The following is a 23,831-nucleotide window of genomic DNA, read 5'->3' on the forward strand; positions in this document are numbered from 1 at the left end:
TCTAGTACGGCGAGGTTCTTTTTTTAAAAGGAACCTTCAATTTTTGCTTAGCTACTTTTTAAGACAACAAATGATTGGCTTTGTTCCTCCGACCAACCTTCAGTCTGTTTTTCAGCCTAGTTGAAAACCGTTATCCGAGTTTCTGAAGTTCCAATTTGTCTAATTTACTCTTAACTGTGATTTGCATAGAATACCATTCGAAAGTTCGTCCAACCAGTGAAGATTCCCTCAAATCTTTCCAGCTTCTCCACGGACACATTTCACCACATCTGTTGCACAAATTCCATCGCAGGTTCATTACAGCACATGAAGCCAGATCCCAGTGCAGAAATGTTGCCACATTCGATACCCTTTTCGAGATCGAGGCTTTAAGTGCGCTCTCCAGTCAGCAGGAGGTCTCCTCTAAATCTTCCACACTCAGTTTTGTTCCAACATATGTATGTATGCACGTCTACGAAAAATATGTGTATAAGCTCGTTTCACGTACTCACCTCATTATATTGTTCCGTCTTCGGGTTTTCAAAATTATTTCATCGATTGTTTCCACTTCTGCTTCCTGGTATATTTTTTTCGTTTTCTTTCTTTCAGTATCACCACTCTATGAACACGTTGATTTTGGCAATCGAAGCTCTGATAATTTCTTTCTTCGATTGGTGTTTTTTTTTTCGACTTGGACAGCACAACAGATTTTCTCGACTCGTTTTGGACGCAGTTGGTTCGTCGTCGGTTAATTGGTAATCCAAAAACGTTACCGCCTGTGTTGAGCCGTTTTCTGAATGAGGTCACACGTACACACCAACACTACTAGGTTGAAGAACACAAACACAGACACTCTTTCGATTTATTCGTCGTCGTCGTTCGAGCGACGATCACACAGTTCTTCTTACACGGAGAACGAAGACGACAACCGACTAAAAATAGCACCGCTACACTTAATCCATATTGCACATGGGAGGGCGTAACGCTAGCGCTACAGCTGCTGCTTCTTCCACACCATCACCAGAATTAATCCAATAGCGATAAGACATCTTGATCTTTCTCCTTTATGGCTTTGGCTCCAATCGTCACGGCTTCCCGGGTGTAGAGAGTGGGTATTCCTGCATCAGCGCTCACACTCACACCCTGCACTAAGATGCACTTTTCCGATTACTATTTAAACGGTAAACCACACTCGTCTAGAAGCAACACAAAAAAAAAACATTATCTTTCTAGGGGTTTTTCCACTAAATCATCTGGACGACAACGACTTTTTCTTCCAACACAAAAGTTTCGCCGAAAATTTAAGGTTTCAACAGAAGAGAGGAGCATCGGCGGTAAGATTTATATCCATCCGAGCGGCCGGTAATAATTGCACAATAATTCATCTCATTTTCCCGGTTCTCTTTTGGCCGATGGTTTGTTATTTTAATTCATTCAGCCCCGATGGCAGCAGACACAGTCGCCGCACAGTTCCTGTGCCAACATCTCACGTCATTTGTTCGTCGGAACAATACTTTGGGGGATCGATCTCACTGCGACTACAAACTATCGAGGGATGTCTTCACGGAATAGCGGGTTTCAATAAGGGGGGGCAACACACGTAGTGGTACCTCAGGTGAGATTAGTTTTCCTCGTAGCACACCAACACAACGGAACTGACGCAAGCACCGACTTTGGTCGTTTTCTTCTTCGCGTACACAGGTTGGAGCTGGCTGCGATGATTTTCCTTTGTCGCCAATTTCCTTCACGATTCCATTGCTAGCTGCTGCTCCGTGTTCTTTTGTTTCTTCTTCTCACGCGGGGCGTTTATCCAAGTTGGCCGAGTAAGTGATGTTGCAACTTTCCCCCAGTCTGAGTAAATGCCTGAATGGCAGAGTTGTGCAAAGCAGGCTTTGGACTTGGTGAAAGCGTTTCACAGTTTTGTGACTTGAAATTTAAATCCTTGAAAGGTTTCTATGGATCCGCACTAACGCCGAACTAACGCACTCGGGTTTCGTAATCGATTCAATTTCAAACTAGCTGCTTCAACTAAAGTGGACTGTTGCAAACGGTTTCGTATTGTTGCATCCAAAAACACTTGAATCTAATCAGTGTTTTCTGCAGCTTCGAACATAACCGATGCACTCGTGTAGCTTTCAAACTAGTAGTTAACTTAACGCACTCTTCAGATGGAAAACATAATTCGGGGTTCCCAAATAAAAAAACCGCACTTGGCACGGGAAGGCAAGGTACGGAAACCACACTTGGCTAGAGCTGTATTGCACGGACAGAAATTTTTCAGTAACTTTTCACTCTTCTTCCTCCTCTTTCGGTTATCTTCTCCTCGTCGTTCCACACACAGCGACACGACAGCGATGGGCCGCACAGACTATTGCTCTCTTGCTCACTCACACGCACCCCCGAACGCAGTACCAACACACATTGCGCTTCCTTTTCTTCTACCTTGCTGCGAGAATCATATTCGCCTTCTACTTTTTCGCCACCACCATCTGACTGGCTCGTGTGAACACAGTATTTAAAAAAAAAAAAAAGAAACACAACATAAAATAAAACGAACTACAGAAAAACCTTTTTTCAATCACTATTTCCAAGGGCGACCGGCGATGACGACGGGCCGAGCGAGAGGCAAGCGCGACGCGAGAAGAACGTATGATAATTTAAACTCTCTCTCCGTCTCCCTCTCTGGCGCTGCTTCTGTCACCATTCACTCGTACACGGAACACGGAACTGCGGTTGCGAACGTACGAACCGTTCGACTTCTGCTGGACGACTGACGGCGAGCGAGCGACCCACGGCCGAACGAACCCGTTTCTTCCTTCGTTCGCTTGCGAGAATTGCATTCATCTTGGAGAGAATTTGGTACATTTGGGAGAATGAGTGAGTAAAGTACCTACACGCAGCGAGCGTGAGAAATTAAACTTGCGAATCAAATTCAATCTCATTCATATGACGATGGATTGTTGCTTGGAGGCAGGGTAGCCAGTAGTAATTCTTGCAAATTATAATAATGTTCAAAGAAGTAAAATACATCTTATGACCATATACCTACTACTTAAGTTCACTCGAACTCCTTTGTGCCTCAACATAAGTCACCAGCATAACAACCGTAAGATTACTTTTTGAATCAATGAATGCTAGAAAATATCTCATTTTTGTAATTTTTATAATGACAAAAATGACGAAAATGATAAAAATAACAAAAAATACAAAAATGACCAAAAGACATGACAAGAATGACAAAAATGATAAAAATGACAAAAATGACAAAAATGACAAAAATGACAAAAATGACAAAAATGACAAAAATGACAAAAATGACAAAAATGACAAAAATGACAAAAATGACAAAAATGACAAAAATGACAAAAATGACAAAAATGACAAAAATGACAAAAATGACAAAAATGACAAAAATGACAAAAATGACAAAAATGACAAAAATGACAAAAATGACAAAAATGACAAAAATGACAAAAATGACAAAAATGACAAAAATGACAAAAATGAAAAAAAAAAAAACAGAAATGACTAAATTGACAAAAATGACAAAAATAACAAAAATGACAAAAATGACAAAAATGACAAAAATGACAAAAATGACAAAAATGACAAAAATGACAAAAATGACAAAAATGACAAAAATGACAAAAATGACAAAAATGACAAAAATGACAAAAATGACAAAAATGACAAAAATGACAAAAATGACAAAAATGACAAAAATGACAAAAATGACAAAAATGACAAAAATGACAAAAATGACAAAAATGACAAAAATGACAAAAATGACAAAAATGACAAAAATGACAAAAATGACAAAAATGACAAAAATGACAAAAATGACAAAAATGACAAAAATGACAAAAATGACAAAAATGACAAAAATGACAAAAATGACAAAAATGACAAAAATGACAAAAATGACAAAAATGACAAAAATGACAAAAATGACAAAAATGACAAAAATGACAAAAATGACAAAAATGACAAAAATGACAAAAATGACAAAAATGACAAAAATGACAAAAATGACAAAAATGACAAAAATGACAAAAATGACAAAAATGACAAAAATGACAAAAATGACAAAAATGACAAAAATGACAAAAATGACAAAAATGACAAAAATGACAAAAATGACGAAAATGACAAAAATGACAAAAATGACAAAAATGACAAAAATGACAAAAATGACAAAAATGACAAAAATGACAAAAATGACAAAAATGACAAAAATGACAAAAATGACAAAAACGACAAAAATGACAAAAATGACAAAAATGACAAAAATGACAAAAATGACAAAAATGACAAAAATGACAAAAATGACAAAAATGACAAAAATGACCAAAATGACGAAAATGACGAAAATGACGAAAATGACAAAAATGACAAAAATGACCAAAATGACGAAAATGACGAAAATGACAAAAATGACAAAAATGACAAAAATGACAAAAATGAAAAATAATGAAAATATGACAAAAATTGAAAAATTAAAAACAGTGACATTTTTGCCATTTTTATTCAATTTGTCATTTATGTTTATTTTATCATTTTTGACATTTTTGTCATTTTTGTCATTTTATCATTTTGTCATTTCTGTCATTTCTATCATTTCTGTCATTTCTGTCATTTTTGTCATTCTTGTCATTCTTGTCATTTTCGTCATTTCTGTCATTTTTGTCATTTTTGTCATTTTTGTCATTTCTGTCATTTTTGCCATTTCTGTCATTTCTGTCATTTTTGTCATTTTTGTCATTTTTGTCATTTTTGTCATTTTTGTCATTTTTGTCATTTTTGTCATTTTTGTCATTTTTGTCATTTTTGTCATTTTTGTCATTTTTGTCATTTTTGTCATTTTTGTCATTTTTGTCATTTTTGTCATTTTTTGTCATTTTTGTCATTTTTGTCATTTTTGTCATTTTTGTCATTTTTGTCATTTTTGTCATTTTTGTCATTTTTGTCATTTTTGTCATTTTTGTCATTTTTGTCGTTTTTGTCATTTTTGTCATTTTTGTCATTTTTGTCATTTTTGTCATTTTTGTCATTTTTGTCATTTTTGTCATTTTTGTCATTTTTGTCATTTTTGTCATTTTTGTCATTTTTGTCATTTTTGTCAGTTTTGTCATTTTTGTCATTTTTGTCATTTTTGTCATTTTTGTTATTTTTGTCATTTTTGTCATTTTTATCATTTTTGTCAAATTTTTAAATTTCTGCCATTTTTGTCAATTTTTTTATTTCTGCCATTTTTGACATTTTTGATATTTTTGTCATTTTTGTGATTTATGTGATTTTTATCTTTTTGACATTTTTGTTAATTTTAATATCTTGTTATTGTTTTAATTTTTGTCATTTTTCTGCCATTTTTTGAGGTTTTTGTCATTTTTTGACGTTTTGGGTAATATTGTTTTTTTTTTATAATTCTGTTATTTTTGTCATTTCGGTCTCTGAAATCATTTTTGTCGTTAATGATTTTTTTGCAATTTTTCTCATTTTTGTCATTTTTTAAATTTCTTTAATTTTTGTTTTTTTTATCCTTTTTTTGTCATTTTTGTCTTTTTGTCATTTTGGCCATTCTTGTCATTTTTGTCATTTTTGTCATTTACGTTATTTTTGTCATTTTTGTCATTTTTGTAATATTTTTAATTTTTTTTTTGAATTGTTTGAATTGTTGGAATTTTTGTTATTTTTTTGTAATTTTGGTCATTTTTGTCTTTTTTGTCATTTTTGGTCATTATTGTGATTTTTGACATTTTTGTATTTTTTTTTTAAATTTTCGTCATATTCGTCATTTTTATCATTTTGATCATTATGGTCATTTTTATCATATTTGTTATTTTTATCATTTTTGCCTTTTTGTCATTTTTACCATTTTTGTCAGTTTTGTAATTTTTGTCATTTTTGTCGTTTTTGTCATTTTTTTTTTCATTTTCGTCATTTTTTGTTATTTTTGTCATTTTGTCATTTTTGTCAGTCGTTTTTTTTTTCATTTTTGTCTTTTTTTCAGGCTCCAAAAGAACACAATGAACCTATCAGTAAAGATCATGTCGCTGGTAGAGGAACCCTTGATGGCTTTTTGATACCTTGATGATTTGTGGGGAGTAGCTTTAAGCGTAGGGTCTAGAAATTAATGACACTCATTAACATTCTATTCTATCGTCATAACCAAAGGAATGTAATTTCTGCGATAGCAGCAAGCTGGCAGCCCTGCTCTGTCTAGTTCTTTGTTTCTGCTTTCCACCTTGAAAACAACTCTCTTCAACTCGCCCATCAGATTATTCTCTTTCTTGTGCACTTTCTGTTTTTTTTCTCATTGTTTCTTCAACTCTCTCAGCTTCAACCCCAGTTTGCTAATGATTTCGCTCCTCCGCTCGTTTGTGCTCATTCTCCTGTGCTCTCATTCACCTTGTTCGCTCGCAAGTTTTGTGTTCGAGTTCGTGACGAGATAATTATAAATATTTTGTAATGACAATCCTTCGCTGTATATTTTTTGTGTTTTTTTTTGTTTGTGTATTCAATTTCCCTTTACATTTCTCTAGCCGATGTTATTGTTACCGGAGCTGCTTTCTCCTACCTGTGCCGCGACGGCAATAAAAAGGGAAGGGTCGATTGAATGAATGGTTGGGCTGCGGGGCAGGGAAGAGAGATCTGATTCCTTTTGCGATTGAGATTTCGATATTCGCCGCCGTTCTCAGCTGTCCTACTTTTGCGAAGCATATCTTCGTGCCTTGCAATGACAATGGCTAAGACAGAAGCGGTACTAACAGTACCACCCACCTCTCTCTTTCTCCAGCCGACGTTTCCACCCACCTTTCGCTCGCTCGACTTCATCAGACCCGCCGGCCGTGGGGCTGGGGACTATCGTAACAGGAATCGTCTTGGAAACCTCCCTCTGCTCAATTCGCAAGGAGTTGCCGGAGGACGAATCAGAATCACTTCTTCTCAGATGGATGGTTGTCACGATCTCGTTATTCTGCGTAAATATGGCAGAAAGTGACGCGCCTCGACGCTAAACAACATGCAGAGTCAACAAACAACAACGATTCTCTGTGTTCTGAGGCAGCCAACCGTCTAAAGTAGAAGATGACGCCAATGAAGAGATTGTGCTAGTGGTGGTGGTGGTGGATGTGCTGCTGTTATTGATGCTATTTTTCAGCAACCAACCTAACCAACTGATTGGGCCCAACTGCACGGCGACGGCGACGACGACGGCATGGCCGAATTGGGTCAATTATTTTGGCATTGACTGAATGGAACCGCGTTGAAGGATGATGGTGATGTCGGCTGGGTCGGTTTGGTTTATGTACCACCAGAGAAGAGTGACGCACACCTGTTGAGTCAGGTAAGTGATACGGCTGCGAGGCTGCCGCTGCCGTTCGCGGAATGGTTTTAATGTTTTTGTGAATAAATTATTTCATTCAGCACCAACTCTCGACTCGCATGACAACAGCAAGAGAACATGAACATTGTATGGGGCACGAGAGAGGTATAGTTAACATGGCACGTTCAAGTCACATATCATTCGAGCGATCTCGAAATGAATCATTTCTGAATGAACGCTGCGTTCAATCATTTTTAATAATATTCTTGTTGGAACGGATACGCCAATTTAAAGGATTTTCTACAAAACAGATGATTCAAGATAAAAAAAAATAATCTCAATCACAAGTTTCTGAAATTGGGCGGTCAGAGCTATTGGGCGGTCTTCGGGCCGATAATCTACTGGCAAATGGTCGAACCAGAGTCATTCATTGGGAAGTGGTGTTGTCTCGTTGGGAGGTCTTCTTGGTAACTATGAAAAGACTACTGCCCAGCACTTTTAGGACTCCCCCAATTCTTGCCTCAGGGTCGGCTTCTCGAGTGAAAATACTACAAAGGAATGCTGGGTGACTCAATTTCGAGCTACACTCGCCTTACTTTATTCCCCTCAAAGGATCAGAAATGGCTAGGAACTTGTCAACTAAATAACTGCACCCCAAATATCAAATGTGTCCTACTTCACACGATTACTTTTCGGGTCCCTCGTTCTTGGTACAATCCGCCATCTGGCGGCCCCGGACATCCAACTGCTCATCGTACCTTGTAGATGTACTTGCACTGCGTATCGTATAAAAGTCGAAAAACAGCATTTACCTACCAAAGTGGAGTATATTGCATACATACATACGTTTCATTTCTTTTTAAAGCGACGAAAACTACACCAATTGGGCGTTATCCGACACCTTATTCGTACCTATCGGAAGAATGCAAAAGAGCGCAAGATTTTGCTCTCATAGTCTTCAAATCGTTGCCAGCGACAATATTTTGCCATCTGATTTTCAGCCATCTGGATGCACTGCTGATTACAGAGAGAACATGACAATGATTTTCTCACTTGAAGCCCGTGAGGGAACTAAATCATTTCAAAATTTACAAACATGGCGGACTTTCTAACATATCCGATTTAAACTGACTTTTATACGACATTTTATACGATCTTTTCACTATGTAGTTTGAATTGCGATTCGCAACACCATTGTAAACGACCTAATTTATCATTTCTGATACGATTTCTTGTTTGCTGGGATGTAGACACGTGGCTGCTGCGGATCGACGGAATGTCTACTCCGGTATCTTGGGCGAATCGGGATATTCAGGGGATGGGAAATACGGGAATTCGGGCATACATGAATATTCCGTCTTCAGGGATTCTCACCGGAAGTTCATAATCAAATCTCGGGATCCTGTTAGTTCTCTACACACACACACACACTCGGTTGTTTGAGGAGCAATTCAATTTACTTCCACGAGTCTCCACGTATGGAACTAGTACTCAGAATTAAAGAATACGGATGTTAGCCCAATTGCGTGGTGACCTTGTGGATACGCTTCTGTAGTACTCGCCTGACGACTAAACATCCAATCGCCGTTTTTTACAATTTCCTATTTCTCGTACCCGACTTTTGACCTTTCCTACCCCTATATCCCTTTCGTCTTCTATCCCTTCAGCAACCCAGTGTTCCCAGGCATTCGCTGTGTACAACCCTGACTTCAAGAATCGTGTCAGGTGCTGCTATATGTTGTTTTCTGCCAACATTCATCCTAACTTATGTTGGCTGGCTGCGTCCGGGATGTTTCCTTTATTTCGGGGTTTAAAGGTCGGTCCGTTTCACTCTCCACTAAACGAACAGCACTCCTTCGACATTTAATCTGACGCGACGAATCCTAACAATGTTGACTAGTAAACTTCACATGGTTACAAAGCAGAGTTTCCACTAGAAGGTTTTCAGGGCAGAAGCCATTGGAAAGTATTGGGAAGTCTTCGCGTTGGTGCCAGCCGGTATTCACTCGAAGGTCGTTGAACCAGAGCCACTTTTAGATCAGATGAGAGCCGTCGTTAGAGGTCAAACCGAGCATCCACGGGTGGATCGTCGGTTCAAGGTCACTGAAAGGCCGCCATATTGAAGGCATTTGTCTTGTCTTTGAGTCGGAGATATTAAAAGTTCGTAAGAGCAGAACCAATGTATGGTCATCGAGATGGAGTCAATGATATGTCGTCGGACCAGCACCTTTCTGTGATCTTCGAGTCAAGAATCAAGGTAGGATTAGTTAGAAAGATCCATTGTCGAAATTAAAAATCACCGTTCGACCTGGAGCCATGGAAAATTGCCGAGCTAGAACTACTGAAAGTTCAACGAACCAGGATCCATTGGCAGTTCATTGTACCAGAGCCATGGAAGATCATCTAGCAAGAGCCATGGAAATTCGTCGAGTCTGCGTTTCTTACCAAGCCATGCAAGTTATTCGAGCTGGTAAACACACGTGATATGCTCATTAGTTAAATTACGGCCCTTATTCTGCGCCGCCCTTGAGGTGACGAATGTCACGTGACCTTAAGTCACCGTCAGATTTGTTACCTTATTCCCGGAGTCGATGCGGGTAAAGTGACAGAGGTTGAGTGAGCACGAACGTCAATCCGATCAATTTGTTTTGATTTTGTTTGTGTTTCGGAATTAAATAATCATATTCCAGAATAACGGAGGAAAATTCCAGCTCTTAAAAGGTCTCCGCAGTTTTCCACGGCATAAGCAAACAGTTTAAGCGTAAAATAAATTATTTTCCTACACCGTGGCCAACACAAAGCCGCTGTGGAAAAGCAGTAGTAAGCAACCGAGGTAGGAAAGATTTCAACAGGCGCGCCTGGCTGAATGTTTACTTGTGTTGATTCCTGCGGAACGAGTCGAGGAAATTATATCCTCATGTCAAAATCCACACAGGTTTTCAGTTATTAGATTGAGGTCTCATTTGTTATTACTATTTCAATTATTAAAACTCACTTCCCAAAGTGACATCAACTTCCGGATTGTGCATTCTGGGAGAACCATTCCTTGAAAAGCCGATGTTCCAGGAAAATATAGAGCAGTTTTGCCTAAAGCCTTAAGCTAACATTTTAAATAGCAGAAAAACCAAACCGTCGAAAGATTGCGTTTTATGGCTCAGTTGGATAAGATGCTGGAACCAGATCCTGATGAAAGAACAACATGGCAAGGAACCCGAACAACGAATGTATACCGATCAGTAAGTATTTTTTATGTTTTTTCACCGTATATTCTAGCATAAATCTAAGTTTATCATCCAAAAAGTTCTCTTCCCAGCATATCTAACTTTAAACTTGTAATATTTAAACATGTCCCATTAATTTAGAATTCAGTTATTGGAAGCTTAGGTGGGCTGGAGGTCTAAAAAGGGGCGGCAAACTCATCCTGGGCACTGTCGTAATCTGGGGGTTTTTCCTTGTACCGAAGGCCGTCTTCTCGAGGGCGCTTACTCCGCTTGATGTTTACTTCACAAAATTCGATTTAAGAATGACCCGATTAGCCCAAGTGCCGTTTTATTTATAGGTAAAAGTTACCGCGCAACAATGAACGCAATGAACATTTTTTCCAATCAAAGTAGCCAGATTTTCTCAGATTCAGCATGTTGTTCACTTGTCCGTTAATTATAAGTGCGTGTTGAGAAACTCTAAGTGATAAAATTACGTTCTTTTCTTCGAACATAAATTATTTGATTTTATATTTTCCATTATCTCATATCTATCCTACAGGCACCACTGTTTGGAAAAACGCACCCGTTAACTTCTCGGAGTTTGCGATTCGACTGGGGTATGCGAACTCCAAAAAGGAGGAAATGAGCCGGAAAGAGAAAAGCGCATCGGGAAGCTCTCTTGTCTGCTGGACGTGAGGAAAGATAGACGTGCTTGTCGAAGAGGAGTCGGTTGTTCCCCCGTTAGGTCAAAACTGGTCATCAGTTAGCGGGATTTTCCCCATTATCCGGCAATAATCACGACGCGAAACGAAAACTACGCGCGTGACAAGTGACAAGAGTGCTCTCAGTTCGGTCGAAGATCAAAAAAGTGTCCATAGAGGTCTACAATATCACCTCTTTATCACTGGGAACACGTGCGGCATCCTGGGCCACCTATTTCCATCGCCCCAGAGTGTGTACCCTGAGAAATAAAAGTGAAAAGAAAAGGCCTAAGTGGTTGCAACGATCCCAGTCAGTGGCCTCACTGGCCGCCCTTGATTGCCTCCAGACTAGCACCAACCCCAAAACGAGCGTAGGAGCCCCTGAAGAAAAGGAAGCCGGTAAGTCTAATTTAGACCCCCTTTAAATGTGAAAAAAAAAACAATTTATTACAATTTCCAGCAGTCCACTTGGCAGGATGTTCACATACCGAAAAAAATGGAAATTCTTCCGGCAAAATCGTCCTGATTATATCAGCCCTCAACAGATCTAATGCTAAAATTATTAATTTCAATTCCGAATCAGATATCACATTACACTTTCTGATTGAGGTTTTAGATTTGAGTTTTTAGAATACGGTTTCAGGTTAAAACGCAAATCTCAGAACCATTTTTCGGATAAGATTTCTTCTTTAGTTTTCTTGTTGAATTTTTAATTCCATATTTGAAATTTAAGATGATCATTCAGCTTGGACGCAGTCTTTTCTGGCAAATGACCATCATTCATGTTTTTTCTCTCGTTTATTGGCTAGAAATATTTTTTCAAGATAAGGGCATTATAAAACGAATCTAGAATTTCAATCACAAATTAAAAAGTGTTATAATGAAATATGCCGTCTCTTTGAGTATTTATGAGTCGCCCTAAAAAGTAAGTTCTACCACGACGTGTATATATTTGGCCTTGTTCAATTACTGTGTCCAGTTTCAGTTTGTAGAACTTCATTGTACACCAAAATCAAAGAATTTTGAGATGCGTATTAAAACTTAGAAAAAGTTACGTCAACTAAAAAAAAAGAAAAATTTTAGATATTCCGCGGGGTTTCAACTTTTGATTGAATTTCAACAACTAACAACTCCGCTATGCAGTGATTTTCGTAATTTTTCATTACATTTTTATCTTGTCACCACCTAAAAAGGTACCGACAATTGTCACCTAAAATAGTCACCCGAATGCGACGATTCTCACACTGACAAATAATTCCACACATTACTGTGTCAAATTTCACATATTATCGAAATAAGTAGATCAACACATTCAATGTGTGAAGGTACCCCTGCACACTAATGGGAAGTACCGCTTAAGGAAACGAAATGTGGGCGTATCACACATTATGCAAAAAGCGTTTAAAACGGGAAAATGTGGGAAAATGAAAAAAAAACTGTTCAATTTAGGTAAACGGGAGGTGATAGTTAAACTTATTTTCAATTATTTGGATAAAGAAACACCATGATGTGCCATTTAAATGTTGGACATGATTGGTATTCATTTATTCAATTTAAGTGCTTTGAGCTTTTTCTACCAGCCAGAACGGGCCGGCTATACCAGGCCGGATCTGAAAGAGAAATTGATGCTTTAGTCGATTTAATTTTAAAATTTAAATGCTTTGGGATTACTTGCCATTATTCTATCATGACTTGAGGCGCCTTGAGGAATGATTCCTGCTTGGCTCGCGCATAATTGTTTGTGATTTCACACACTCTCCCTTAATCCACGAATTCGGTTAATATGTAAATTTCGAACTTGCATGGTGTGTGAAAACCACACTTGAGTTTGACAGCTCCATATATTTGCTGATAATGTGTGAAACAATTTTGCAAAATGTGTGAAATGATTTATCAGTGCACCCACGGTGACTACGAGAATAGGGCAAGAACTCTCAAATTTCATCCTAAGTGACATTCCTCACCTAAACCGACTTCTGGAATAGAATGACTTGGGTGACTCGACTATCATCACGTCACACGCGGCGCAGAATATCGTAATTTAAACTGAAATTAAAGACTTGTGAGGTTATATTACTGACTGTGCACTTACACTCACAATGCCATCTTGTGTAAGTATTTCGCACCCAGTAAATAATCTCTCGATGCTCTCATGAAGCGCAGCCCAATCCACAATCGAATTTCCGACCCGGTAAATTTTTAAGTCATCGGCAAACTGCAGTATCAGAAGGTTCCAAGTGTCGTGACTGACCGCCTTTTTTCTAAGTACACCAAGGTCGTTTATAAACAGCACAAAAATAAGTGGTCTTAAGTGGCAGCCCTGTGGCACACCAGACGGTATGTTGATCTCTGAGAAGTAGATTTAACGAATGTTTATAAAATCTTCAACAGCACCCAAGAAGAGGCCAAGTACGCAACAGTCACTCTGCTTGGCTTACTGTCGAAAGACCAATGTCACCCTGTGCCATGTGCTAAGCCATTAGAAATCAGTTGCGATCAATTCTCATGCTCAGGATTCCCCATGGTCTTGAGAGGTTTATTTGACTGTTATAAGTCTCATATGCTTGCCTACGGACTCGAGAGCGACGGAGCCCACTTGTCCAGTAATAACAAGGTAACGATCGACGGCGACGAGCTGGAGATAGTCTAAGACTTTGTCTATCTCAGCTCACTGGTGACCGCAGATAATGACACCAGCCGTGAGATTCGAATGATTATCGGAAGTCGGCCTACACCCATAGAAGAGGTTGCAAAAATCCAATGCCTATTTAGCAAATCTCTGTGCCGATAATGCCCTGAAATGTGCACTGTGCCGAAAACGGTATGTTTGAAAAACCGTAACTGGCATAGGGACTCGGCTCCCAACCAAAATGATGACCACTACATTCAAGCGAAACAAGAAACACATTTTATGAGAATTCGTTCCTATTGGATAATTCATCCCAGAAACAAGAAAATAAAAATATAAACCACAGCGCCCGTAGGGAGAATCAAACTCAAATCACCAACCAAACGGTCTTGCCAGACCGACATCTTAACTAGTTCATGCAGGAAGAGGGATATTTGTCATAGGCATTCTGCCACCGAACAATCACAAAAGAAACGCACGACAGTAGCTTCCCGGCGTTTGGCCTCCTTTCAAGGTATTCATTTGTCTTGCGATGGAAACGGGAAAGGGAACGGGAGTGAAGGAAACGGGAAACCCATTGAATGAGAACTGTGCTTTGCTTACTGCCTGCTATTACATACACACGCTACATATACACAGCTGCTAAAGCCGGGCAGTTTGGCCGGTGCTTGGTTGCCGGTGAATTGAAGGAATATATCCTTATTGCTTTTGCTACATACACACGCACAGCATAGCCGTGGTTGTTTGCCGGCGAATTGAATTCAAGGAATGTTTTTTTGTTGCTTTTGCTACATTCACACGCACAGTGCTCGGTTCGCTGGCTGCCTGGTGTTGGCCGATATTTATTTCCATCCTTTTTCGTCTTGTGATGCGATGGGGGGGAACGTGAAAACGTTTTTATTTTGTTTCTTTCGGACATACGCAATTCGGTCGCTCTAGGAGGTTAGCGCTGGTGGATGCAAATCGAATCAGCACCGGTCGCGTTATCTTCTTGTACCGATGATGCTATGAAATTGATTACACGCCATTGACACAGAGGCTGAATTTTGGGTGTACTATGGACTCCACAAGCAACTGCGGTCGAGAAGACTTAGCCCTCACACAAAGTGTAACCTGTACACAACGGTTGTCCTCTACGAGGATGGAACGTGGATTTTGCTCGAAAAGGCCCTACGAACACTTGTTGTATTCGAGCGACGAGTGTTAGGAACCATCTTTGGCGGCGTGCAGGAGAACGGAGTGTGAAGGTGAAGGACGAACCATGAGCTCAAGCGACTCTACGGCGAACTCAGTATCCAGAAGGTGGTGAAGGCTGATAAGCTATGTAGGACATGTTGCGAGAATGCCAGACAACTGTTTTGCAAAACAGGTGTTCGCAACGAATTCGGTTGGAACGATACGAGCAGGGGCGCAACGAGCGAGGTGGTTAGACCAAGTGGAGCGTGATCTGGCGAAAGTAGGATGTCCGAGAAATTGGAAAACGGTTTCCATGGACTGTGTGAATTGGAGGAATTATGTTCATCAAGTTATGTCGGAATACTATGAAAATAAATAACGAAAGGTAAAAATTGAACTCGTCCATTATTGATAATGCAAAGATACAGATTCTTCCGTATGTCTTAATACATTATAAATCAGGGTATGATTCTGTTAAATTGAAATATTGACTGATATGGTTCGTTAGATGATACCAAACGTTTATCACGTTGGTGTTATTGAACCAAGAAAATTGGGATGTGATTGATGCCAACTTTTCAAAACATATTTCGTGATATTTCTTCCACGTAATCTGAGGCTATGGATGCTAGATGTTTTAAAAATTAAAAGCGTTGGGCTTGTAGAAGTTCAAAGAACCATGAAAATCGAGTTTAGAAGTCCTTCAAAAATATCTGCTAATTGAAATAATATAAGTGTTAAATCAACATCGATATATGTAGGTTAAATTAGTGTTGCCAAACGAATCGAGCTTGTATGGGTCACATGAATGACGTTATAAACATAATTCGAGAACCAAAAAAAAAAAATCATTCAAATCACGATCATTTAGACTGGTTGTTTCCAATCCAACTCCCATACAATGAAGACCGAAACCAAAAACTAGCAAACTGGGCAACACTAGCAATAACATTTGAAATGGACGGTAGAACAATATTGTTGAACACGCACAAATTCCAAGCGACTCACCGTGTCGTGCGCCGTTGAGTTTTCGACACATTTCTAAAACATTTGCCCTGTCCCCATGCTCTTCTTCTACGATCCAAAAAGCGAAACCGGTCGGACCGCTGCTGGTTGGCCAGATCATCATCCGATGTCGGTCGAGGCGGCCTCCAGGCAGCGCCTGGACTGGCCTAGACTGCATGAGGAGTACATCGTCGCGCGTACAAATATGCCAAAGTATGAAAATTAAGAATGTAAACAAACCCGGTCGAGTGTTACTCGGCAAAGTCTACTATGTTTGTTTTGCTAGAGCTGATAAGCGCGTTAACGCGTCAAGTTAGTGCAGGCACTTCGGTGTGGAATTCGAGCCAATGAACGTTGTACGAGATTTCGAGGATCCTTGAAATTGTAAAGAATAACAAAGCGAGCTGAGGGAATTATTATTTTGAAATTGAAATTTAATGTTTAAAGATGGAAGCCTTGCCCAATGTTTATTTTTTTTACTGTTTAAAAAAAATAAACTGACATTACTTTTCAAGTTCTGATCACGCCCCCATGTTGAACTGTCTTATCGGGTAAAAGCGCCTTGTTTTTGCGACCTACAATACTACACTCCCAAAAAATTAAGGTAACCCATCAAGTAGGCGTAGGTCGTACACGCATTGCGCAAGAATTCCATCCACACCGGTTGATCGGGACAACGCAGCGCGTAGCCTGCATGGCCTACTTTTGGGAAAATTCTGGTGCCCCATCATAATCGTACCATTTCAAAAAGAAACTGCCGGGTCCTCCGCAATTTTGCTTTTGTCGATCGATTCCGGGCCACAACAACCGGACCCATGCGGTGACGCTACAACAGGGAATCGGAACATGTAATTGGGAAAGTTTCCAACACTCACTCCTCAATTCTCTTCGCCAGTGTTGAGCGAAAGAAAAGAATGGGTGATGCAATTCATTGATAATAATCGGTTCGCTGCTGCCACACAAAATGGAAATCATAACATCTCAACCTTTCGGCTAAAATTGATAGGTGGTGGACGAGTCAACAAAATCCGGGCAAATCCATAAAGCATTCGTGAGTAGTTTGAACTATTTTCTATTTTGTGATTTTGATGGGACGTGATATCGGTGGTGAATAATAAATCATATCTATATAATTTTACATAACTTTAACGAGATTATCATCTAACACGAATTCATTTTACACTTTGAATGACCGAATTTGAGTTTTGTATATTAGAAAACAGACATGGTTCATGGCTTGAGGTTACGTCAATACTTGTGCACTGGTACCTATGCTAAAGACACTCTATTAACAGATGACCATTGATCTGATCTTTGTTATCTTGTTGGCCTTGATATGCCTCTAAAAGATGAGAAACCACCCCAATTCAAAGTTTGTAAATTTGAGACAGAACAGAGAATCATTAATCTAGGGAATTTATGCCCATTTCTCTACATTGGGATTTGAAAATCCAGTAATTGTCGATGTAACGATAGGTTCAATGGGCCTTTGCGTACAAGGTCGAATAGCACACTAGGTGGAATAAGTTGTAAGGCCTAAGGTTATTGGAAGTTAGGTCGAAGGGATTTATTTATTTATATGGTGTTCCGTCTCACGGCATAACCTGATGCACAATATACCTAAAATTCACTGGGCATCCCACATAGGCCAGTTCACGCTCCACTTAGTCTAACCACCTCGCTCGGCGCGCCCCTGCAAATCTCGTTTCTATCGGATTCGTAGCGAACACCTGTTTTGCAGGACAGTCATCCGGCATTCTTGCAACATGTCCTACCCAGCTTATCCGTCCAGCCTTCACCACCTTCTGGATACTGGATTCGCAGTAGAGTCGCGCAAGCTCGTGGTTCATCCTTCGCCTTTACACTCCGTCCTCTTGCACGCCGCCAAAGATGGTTCTTAACACTCGTAGCTTTTTTTTTTTTTTTATTAGTTGTTAACCCAGGTGGTAAATCCATTTTACGGATTGCATTCCAAGGCACGGCGAGCCACCGCGTCCCCCCAGTTTGCTACTCTGGGTCCATGGGTGCAATTGGACGACTCATGATACAATGCTAAGGAACACTGTACCCCCTACGCCATAAAGTCCACCTGGGGCCACTGACCTTTGTTCCCACCTCGAACTGTTTGACACACTTTGCTTCAATAGTGGGAGGTCATTTCGCGCTAGTGCGCTCCAAGGCAATACTCGTTTCCGAACCCTCTGATAGCATAGCCTCATTCTAACACAACTCGGTGCGCGACCCCTCCTCTGACGAGTTAGGACCCGACATCTCATCGTGTGAATGAGGTCCCCACGTAGCGCAACTACTAACTTTGTGAATCCAGTCCAAGATCCAGAAACACAAAGCGAGTTGTCGACGGCACTTTCTCTGTTCAAACACGCGGGTAGGGGGGGTAAGCCCCCTAGACCACGTGTAGGACTCAGACTCCTCCGAACTCACAAATAGCGTTGACTTGAGTCACCACTCAGCGCAACTACTCGATCTTCAAGTCGGGCGCTAGACCACCCGAAGCGCAGATCGAGCTATAGAACGCCCTCATCAGGTCACACTCGCGGTTCAGGCGCATCAATTCCCGAAACGCGTGTCGAACCCCGACACCTCCGGCAGAATGTGCCTCTCGGACACTGACGTGTAAACACGTCCCTAAGTGATCGGCCCACCATTGGCCACCACTTTGCGCATCTACTCATTTTGCGAGACGGGTCTATACCCACCGAAGCTCAAAACAAGTTGGCGATCGCTCTCCCTCCGGTCGCATCCGCATATCAGGGTCATGACCCCCCGAAAGCGTGTTGGACCATCACGCTCACACCCAAGTACTGGTACCTAAGTACCCGGGTGCACCACTTCTTCCGCGCGGGTTTGGCGGGACCCGTCGACGGCCTCTAGTGGGTTTGGTGTAGTTCTCTTGGCCGTACATCTGCAATACGCCGGACTTGCAGACACGTTTCCACTCTGCACCACGGGGAGGTGGAACTACGTCGCAGAGCTTACGAACACTCCGAGTGTACGCAGGTCCTCCTCGAGCAATATTCATGTCTCGTGCCCGTAGAGGACAACCGTTGTGTACAGGTAACACTTTGTGCGAATGCTAAGTCTTCGCGACCGCAGTTGCTTGTGGAGTCCGTAGTAGGCACGACTTCCGATGATCATTCGGATTGTCATGTCATTGTCTTCATTCCATTGTCTGTGGTCACCAGTGAGCCGAGATAGACAATGTCTCCAGGTCGTCGCCGTCGATCGTGACCTTGTTATTACTGGACAAGCGGGCTCCGTCGCTCTGGAGTCCGTAGGCCAGCAGATGAGACCTATAACAGTCAAATAAACCTCTCATGACCATGGGGAATCCTGAGCATGGGAATTGATCGCAACTGATTTCTGATGACTAGCATATGGCAACAAGGTAGTGGTTCTCAGAGTTCAACATACCGTCTGGTGTGTCACAGGGTTGCAACTTAAGACCGCTTATTTTCGTGTTGTCTACACAGTTAGAAAAATTCACGTAGATTTACATGCAACAACATGGGTAGAAGGGAATCGGCTATTTACGTGCGAAGACTCGGCATATTTCATGTAAATTTTCATGAGCATTCAATGCTGTTATTTACTGTAGGTTTACATTATTTTGATCTTTTTTTGTCAGGGAATATTTTACTTATTTAAAAAAAAATTGAATTTGTACAGAGGAAAAGATTTATTTTACGTTTTTAAACTCACTATTTGAAGATGAAAACTTGAACCGAACACTTTGAAGTAGGTATCAAATAATTATAATTATCGATACATTTTCTTTCACTCGATTCTCCCGACGACGGAAGCAAAGTCTGGGGCGATGATTTCACATTCAGCTCCATCGCAGCATACACCATCGATTTCCTGCCAAGAAAAGTTGTTAGTTTGAAAATATGATATTGTTTAATGATATTTCTTACCTCTGTTTGTCTCAAATTAGCGCACACGACCAGATTGAACAAGAAGTTCGCTTGCGTTGGGAATCCAATAGGAACAAAAACAAAACAGAATTAGCAAACTGACGTTGACGCTGGATTTCGCATGCGGTGACATGTAAAGTTCCTTTAAAAGACTAAGATGCTATACTCTTTTTCATATTATTTGTGGCGATGATGTGAAAACGTGCAATGTAAAATTACATTTTTCTTTCTGTGTATAAACGACCTTGGAACCTTCTGATAGTGCAGTTTGCCGATGACTTAAAAATTTACCGGATCGAAAATTTGATTGTGGATTGGATTCATGAGAGCATCGAGAATTTTTTCACTAGGTTATTTACCTACACTACACAGAAAGAAAAATGTAATCTTACATTGCACGTTTTCACATCATCGCCACGAAAAATATGAAAAAGAGTATAACATTTAAAGGCTAAGATGAACTTTACATGTCATCGCATGCGAAATCCAGCGTCAACGTCAGTTTGCCAATTCTGTTTTGTTTTCGTTCCTATTGGATTCCCAACGAAGGCGAACTTCATCAATTAGCTTGCAATATCATGTAAATCTCAGCGTTCGCAACGTTCGACCGTATTTTGTTGTACGTGCTCGTGTGCTGTTCGCTTCTGTTCGAATCGAGGTGGTGCATGCTGAGTTTTAAAGCAAGTAAGTGAGAAATAAAACTTAATATGTACCCTTCTAATTATTGTAATTATTATATCAAATGGTTATTTTATTTGTTCCAGAAAAAAATGCCACTTGAATTCAACGAAAGCTCGGGCTACAACTTTTTTTCCTACCAGCATGTAAATCGCCGTTACCGTCGTCGGGGGAATAGCACCAAAAAAAAACCGGTGTTCGTGGAAATTTATTGAATACTAATTTTTCTTGTGTGGATCAAATAAAATGTATGTGTAAGATATTAAAATCTCTTATCGACGAATATCGATGCTTTTCTTATTGTATAAACAACCATACCAAAAAGAATGATTGGAAATGTAGGTTTACAGTAAACAAATCAGTTGAAGGCGATGGGAAGTTTACATGAATTAAGCCGTATTGATACATGTAAATACCCGATTCCCTTCTACCCATGTAGTTACATGTAATGTTACAAGGATTTTTCTAACTGTGTAGATGGCAGCATTGTGAGTGTAAGTGCACAGACAGAACTAGAACTTCCCGAGTCTTCGATTTCAATTTAAATTACGAGATGTAATTGAACTAATGACCATGTCACGTAGATTTACCAGCTCGAATGCCTTGCATGACTTGATTAGTAATGCAGACTCGACGAATTTCCATGGCTATTGCAAGATGATCTGCCATGGCTCCGGTACGATGAACTGCTAATGGATCCCGGTTCGTTGAACTTTGAACTTTCAGTAGTCTACAGTTTAACAGTTTTCCATGGCTGCAGGTCGAACGGCGTTTTTAAATTTCGATAATGGATCTTTCTAACTACTCCTACCTTGATCAGTGGTTTTATCGGCTCGAAGATCACAGAAAGGTGCTGGCCCGACGACACATCATTGGCTCCACCTCGATGACATTCCATAGGTTCTGCTCTTACGACCTTCCAATGTCTCCGACTCAAAGATCCGACAAATGGCTTCGATATAGTGGCCTTTCAGTGACCTTGGACCGACGATCCACCCGTGGATGCTTGGTTTGACCTCTAACGACGGCTCTCATCTGACCTAAAAGTCGCTCTGGTACGACGACCTTCCAGTGAATCTCGGCTGGCACCAGCGCGGTGACTTCCCAATACTTTCTTAATGGCTTCTTCCCTGAAAACCTTCTAGTGGAAACTCTGCTTGAACACCTCCCAATAATTTTGACAACACCACTTCCTAATAACTCTGGTTCGCAGTGTTCAGCATCGCTAACTGAAAAGTTAGCGGCGCTAATTAGATCGCTAACTCGGTCAAAGTTAGCGATCGCTAATCAAAACCGCTAAATGTTGCGTAAAAGTTATCTATATATATAAAAATGAATGTTTGTCTGTCTGTCTGTTCCCTATAGACTCGGAAACTACTGAACCGATCATCGTCAAAACTGGCATCTGAGGGTTTTTGAGGCCGGGGATGGTTTCTGTAATAGTCAAAACTCCATCCGACTTAAAGAAGGAGAGGCTTCCATACAAAATTTGTAGTTTTTCGAAACAAATTAAAGTCATGACATCCATTTTCTTGAAATTTTTGTTTCCTTTGGGCGGTTTGTTTTTCGTCTCTATGGTCGAGGCGTCGCCAGCCAACGTCGTTCAAGGAAAGTAACCCAGGCATAGCATATTGATCAGTAGGAATATTTTGGCGCGTATTTTTCAACCTGGGGTTTGTTTTTCGTCTCCATGGGCGAGCAAACGTCGACGTAAGAGGATAGTAACCAAAGCACACTGTTCATTGATTGCTGGAAAATTTAATAATAAGGCGCCTGTTTCTCAAACACGTGGGGCGATATGCAGCCTAGATGTGTTTTTTTCTTGCTTATTTGATTTGTACACAGCATGTGGTAATAAATGACGCCTAGATGTGACACCGATTGGTATTTTATCAATCGAATCAAAACCAATTGAAAGATTTGCAAATATACTTCCATATTTAGTTCGTGTTGATGTAGGTAGCATTCGACTTTTCATTCAAGGAACACTAGAACATATTCAAACGTTCAACTTTTTCTGTTAAAAAAAATTAAAATTTATGTTTTCTTCTAGAAATTGTTACTTCGGCCTAAATACACAACTGAAACGAATTTAGAAATGAAAATGGGAGCTTTTTATTTTAAATAATTCTGAAAAAACCATCGTACTTTTTGCTTACATACCAATTCAAGTACGTACTTAACATGAAAAGTGTTTTTGTGTTACATGGCTGCATAAAAGAGACTTTTGATCCGCTTCGTTATTGAAAAGCGAGACTTTAGAACTGATATTCAACTGTACGCAAAATTTTAAAGAGAAATTTTAAGTTTACCCTTAAAGTGTTAAAAACAATATTCCCTTCTGTCAACTTACACGGTGGGGCAAGAGCAAACGTCGAACTTTTAAAAAATTCATCTTCAAAATGATTCAATATGTTGGAAAGACCAGAAAGGGTATTCCGAATGTTGAAATTGCCGCGGATATTGAAAATTCTTAAATGTCTTTGTAAATGAAGGTCATTCCCTTTGAACAGCATTCGTTAAAAGTGGAGTAACAAACATAAATTTATATTGCAGGAATACTGCAGATACACTGCCGGCCAAAAGTTTGGGATCACCCACTAAAAAACATGCAAATTTTGATCGTTCATATCTCAGCCGTCTTGGGACATATTGCAAATCTTTTGATCTCATTTGAAAGATAATGAGCAATAGCTATTTCGGAGTTATTTTGCCTAAATATAATGTTTTAGTTTTGAACTTAAAACTTAACCTAAAGTTATGACATTTTCAAAAAATCGCACTCAATATTCAAAGCCGATCATCTCGGGATAGGGTGGACCAAATCTCAAAATTTGAGTGGCATTAGAATCCCTATTCTGTACTTCTCAAAACACAGTAAAAAAATTTTGTGAAAAAATTCAAGAATGTACTTGAAATTAATAAAATAGACACTTGAGTTATCGTCCAAAAGTTTGGGATCACCCCTTGGTATGGTGAGTTTGGGATCATTCTTATAAAAACATGCAAATCTATTTTATTCATATCTTTCTCATCTTACATCGTATTGCAGATCTGAAGGTCTCATTTGGAAGCTAAGGAATTGTTGTTTTTTCATAAATTCATTCAAAAATTATATTTTGAAGTGAAAACCATAAAAAATCGCCATAAATTTATTGTTTTTTTGAAAGTTTCCAGTTATGATTCTGATTTTTTTGTAGT

At 39.8% G+C, this 23,831-nt stretch overlaps 1 protein-coding gene across 1 annotated transcript in view; it reads right to left on the reverse strand.

Annotated features, from left to right (window-relative positions):
- Positions 1 to 2,738, reverse strand: part of LOC129758010 (mucin-17-like) — a 105,344-nt gene extending 102,606 nt beyond the window's left edge. Inside the window, exon 1 of the mRNA XM_055755427.1 lies at positions 492 to 2,738. The gene's annotated coding sequence lies outside the window, so the exon portion shown is untranslated. The remainder of the gene's footprint in view (positions 1 to 491) is intronic.
- Positions 2,739 to 23,831: the final 21,093 nt, after the last annotated feature.

Source organism: Uranotaenia lowii, chromosome 3 (genome assembly GCF_029784155.1).
Source record: "Uranotaenia lowii strain MFRU-FL chromosome 3, ASM2978415v1, whole genome shotgun sequence".
NCBI classification, from domain to species: Eukaryota; Metazoa; Arthropoda; class Insecta; order Diptera; family Culicidae; genus Uranotaenia; species Uranotaenia lowii.